A 4,550-nucleotide genomic window follows, 5' to 3' on the forward strand; every position below is an offset into this window, starting at 1 on the left:
GTCCTCTTTTTTTTTTTTTTTTTTTTGTGCTCTTATTCTTATGCCCACCTCTCATTTATCTTCTCCTCTCCAAAGCATTGCCAATCTCAGAGCTCTGTTGCTATTGCATTAAAGCAAAATGAAATCAGAATTTCAATCCCACCAGCGCTATGTCATCCCCAGCACTCAACGCTGCTGATGGCCGCCATGTTGGACGGAACAGACAGGGTCGTTTCCATGGAGGCAGAAACGCCCGCTGGGCGGCGCAGGCGCAGAGCGCCCTGCCCTACCCATCCACGCCCCTGGTCTGAGTGGCAGCTCTCTGCCCCTCCCCACTCCAGGCTATTAGGTAGCTCCCTTCGATCTGTAGATTATCATGTAAACTCCTCAAGGTGACCTTGCCATAGTGAGCACAGAAATACATAACCACGTGGGACAGTTTATTAGGACAGTGCATGCGGTTTTCCCTGCATTGGCCACATCAAAATGTTTTTGAACGCAGCACAACGACACATCATTTAAAACAATTACACCGTGGGCCTCCTTTCTTCTTCTCTAATCCACAGGTTTCTACCTTTTTTTTTTCTTTTACCTTGTCTTGCGGGAAGGTGGCTTTTGAATTTAACAGTCCCTCTGTTATTTAAATGTGTGAAGGGTGTATTTTATGCACAGAGTAGTTTGAGATGATACACAGAAAATGGAGAACAGGTTGGTGTTTGGCTGGGGTGAGATGGACATTGCCTCTCTGCTGGTTAGCCTTTTGTCGTCTTTGAATTTGTACGAGATGTGTGTGTGTGCGCCCGTGTAAATGTGTAGTACAAGGATTCTTCAAAAAGTTTGTAGGAAACGGAATTCAAAGATCAGTGGATTATTTTGTGAAAAATGTTGAAACCCACGCATGTGGGAGGTCTTCAAGAAGAAGAACTGGAAAAGCATTTTGTGGAAAAGCGCTGGGGGCAGGCGTTTGGCACAGCAGTTGAGACACCTCTTGAGACACCCACATCTCATTCCAGAGTGCCAGCTTTGAGCCCTGGCTCCTCTGCTTCCAGTCCAGCTTCCTGCTCATGTGCACCTTGGGAGGCCCGGTGATGGGAGACTCAGACTGGCTCCTGGCTCTAGCCTTCCCCAAGCCTGGCTGTTGTGGTCATTTGGGGAGTAAACCAGCAGATAGAAGATCTGTTTGTCTTTCTCTCTGCCTTTCAAATAAAATGAAAATAGACCAAAATCTTTTAAACTATGCATAGATTTCAAACTTTTTGCACCAAAATAAATGTATCTTTTAATTCCATTTCCATGAACTTTTTGAAGTACCTTCATATATGTGTGTGTGTACATATATATGAAACTTTTAAAATTAAATGAATTTTGAATTACTTTGGCAATTAAAAATTAGTGCCGGAAAACAAATCTCGCAACTCCAAAAGGATCAAACCCAAAGTCCGCCAAGACAGTGGGCCCTTAGGAAGAAGGTCGTTTCCCGTGAGCCTGCAGGGTTAGGGTGGCGATGCATGTTTAAAGAGACAGATGCAGGGAGCTGTATCCGCGTCCCGGCCGTGGAGCTGTGTCCAGGGATCCTCTGCCGAGAATCCAGATGCCCTGACACACGGCCCTCTTGACGGCTCACGGGGGCATCTGGCAGAAGGAGAGCGTCACTCTGGGGCCCAAAATAGACCTTGGACAAAGCTGAAAGCCTCGTGGATCTCGCCGCCTGGCGTGATGAATCACCTTTCCCTGGAGGGCTTGAGGTACAAAATAAACGGGAGCCGCCTGGCGTGATGAATCACCTTTCCCTGGAGGGCTTGAGGTACAAAATAAACGGGACCGCTTCCCTTGCTTTTCCTCAGCGCTGCCGGCTGCTCCTGGCCGCCTGCCTTTCTGCATCTTCAAGGACGGAAGGCGGTGGAGCCCGGGGCCCTCGCCTGGCCTCAGCGCCGATTCCAGCCCAACGTGAAGTCCGAAGTCGGCCTGTGTAGCACTTACACTAAAGCCTCGTGGTTCTTTAAAGGAGGTAAAATTCAGCAGCTGGGGTAGAAGGATCAAACCTACAAGAGAGGTGCGGTTTCTACTGCCGATTTCACAGAAAGGGAAACTGAGGCAGGGCACAGGAACTGTGACGTGAGCTGGGATCTCGACTTCCCGTAAGGCCGCGTGGCAGCAAACCGTATAATCAAATGTCCAGACAGAACAGTGGCTTCTCTGTGTGCATTCATCAAAATAAAGTGCTGCCCGGCCCGCTCCAGCCAGGGAGGTCGGTTTGTGGTTCTTTCCGCCCGCGGACTTGTATGGTGACATCGAGCTCTGGGTAGAGTTGTGGTCTCCTAAAAAACAAAGGGTCACCCTTGGGCTCCTGGGACGTGCAGTGTTTAAGGAAGGGCTCCTGGCGCTGTGTGTTGGGAAGACAAACAGCAGCGTGTGTCCCAGGCAGAGCGCCGGCCACTGTCCCTGACCCCAAGGCGCCCTGGCCACCAGAGAGGCAGCACTCAGGATCGTCAAGGCGACAGGCAATCTTCAAATGCTGCCAGCTCCCCCCCCCCACTTTCACTGGGAGGGAAACTGAGGCCCAAGGGGGTTGGGAGGCAGAGTGCCCTTCCCAAGGCTGTGCAGACGGATGGCAGCGGGGGAGCTGCCTGCCAGGCCAGTGGGGCTGCCTCCGGGCACCCTCCCAGCAGCCCTGGACAGGCCTGGCACGGACGCTCCCAGTCTCATGGGAAGATCCAACACCTTCACACTGCTCGTTTGTGAACGCGAGCATGGGGCACCAAGCCTGGCTCCGGGGGCGTTTTCAGGTCAGATGCTGAAGGTCCATCTGTGCTGGGACAGTGGCTGCCAGCCACGTGTGGCCACGGAGCTCGTGACCTGTGACTGGGCCCCGCTAACGCGCACCGGGACTGTAAGCTACTCTGCGTAAAAACTGTAAACTGTCTCATCAGTAGTCTTTATGATGTGTTTAGTATGTAAATACATAAGGGTATTTTAGACATTGGGTTAAATGTTAAAATTAATTGACCTGGCTTTTTTACCTTTTTTTTTTTTTAATTTGTTTATTTGAGAGACAAAGAAAGATGGGCAGTTCCCACCCACGCACTGTGGCGTCCACAGTGGTCAGGGAGGTGCAGCCTCATTCCAAGTCTTCCACACGGGTGGCAAGGAGCCAACTATTTGAGCCATCTCTGCTGCCTCCCAGGTGCACATTAGCAGGAAGCTGCAGTCAGGAGCAGAGCTGGTTCACAAGCCCAGGTCCTCCAGTATGGAATGTGGATGTTCAAACCAGGGACTGCACTGCTAGGTTAACACCCAGCCTTCTTTTTACTTTTTAAAATATGATTGGTAGGGGCCAGTGCCATGGCACACTAGGTTAATCCTCCGCCTGCGGCGCGGGCATCCCATATGGGCGCCGGGTTCTAGTCCCGGTTGCTCCTCTTCCAATCCAGCTCTCTGCTATGGCCTGAGAAAGCAGTAGAAGATGGCCCAAGTCCTCGGGCCCCTGCACCTGCATGGGAGACCAGGAGGAAGCACCTGGCTCCTGGCTTCGGATCAACGCAGCTCCGACCGTTGCGGCCATTTGGGGAGTGAACCAATGGAAGGAAGACCTTTCTGTGGTCTGTAACTCTACCTCTCAAATAAAAAAATATATATATACAACTGGTAGAGCAGTTAAAGTTATACTCACGGCTCCCATAGCATTTTTTTAAAAAAGATTTTATTTGTTTGAGAGGTAGAGTTACAGACAGTGAGAGAGACAGAGAGAAAGGTCTTCCTTCCATTGGTTCACTCCCCAGAGGGCTGCAACAGCAGGAGCCTTGCCGATCCAAAGCCAGGAGCAGGAGCTTCTTCCCAGTCTCCCTCGCGGGTGCAGGGGCCCAAGGACTTGGGGCATCTTCTACTGCTTTCCTAGGCCATAGCAGAGAGCTGGATTGGAAGTAGAGCAGGTGGGGCTAGACCCTGTGCCTCTATGGGATACTGGCACTTCAGGCGGCGGCTTCCCCCACTATGCCACAGGCCGGCCCCGGCAGCATATATTTTTTATGCGTGGGTGTTTTATTTGCCCAGTTTTCCCCATATTGCTATTGCGAATTCCTAGACTGCCCCGTTATCACCTTCATAGGCCCATTTCTGGTCTGTGTAATGTATATGGGGAGCAATTGCCGTTAAGCTATAGGAAACTACTCTTTCCTTTTAAAACGCTCGTATATGGATTCACTCACACACACACACACACACACACTGGGGATGCCACATTGTTTCCTTCATTTTTCCTGCAGAACTTCGTGGCTTAAAACACATTATTTCTCACAATGTTGTGGGCTGTGGGGCAGGAGTTCTGCCGGTCTCACTTGCTTTCACCAGTAGCCGAGCTGAGCCCAAAGGCCCAAAATGGCCTCTCCGGCAGTTGCTACTGCGTGTCACCTGGGACAGCGTGGCCTGCTCCAGGTGGCCCCTCCTCCTCCTGTGGGACAGCCTGGCTTCCTCATGTGGCAGCCTCAGGACAGCGTCTCCCACCAAGCACAAGCAGAAGCTGTGAGGACAAGGGGACACCTACAAACCATAGCAAGCTCCTGGTTCTTATTCCC

This window comes from Lepus europaeus, chromosome 11 (assembly GCF_033115175.1).
Source record: "Lepus europaeus isolate LE1 chromosome 11, mLepTim1.pri, whole genome shotgun sequence".
Lineage (NCBI taxonomy): Eukaryota > Metazoa > Chordata > Mammalia > Lagomorpha > Leporidae > Lepus > Lepus europaeus.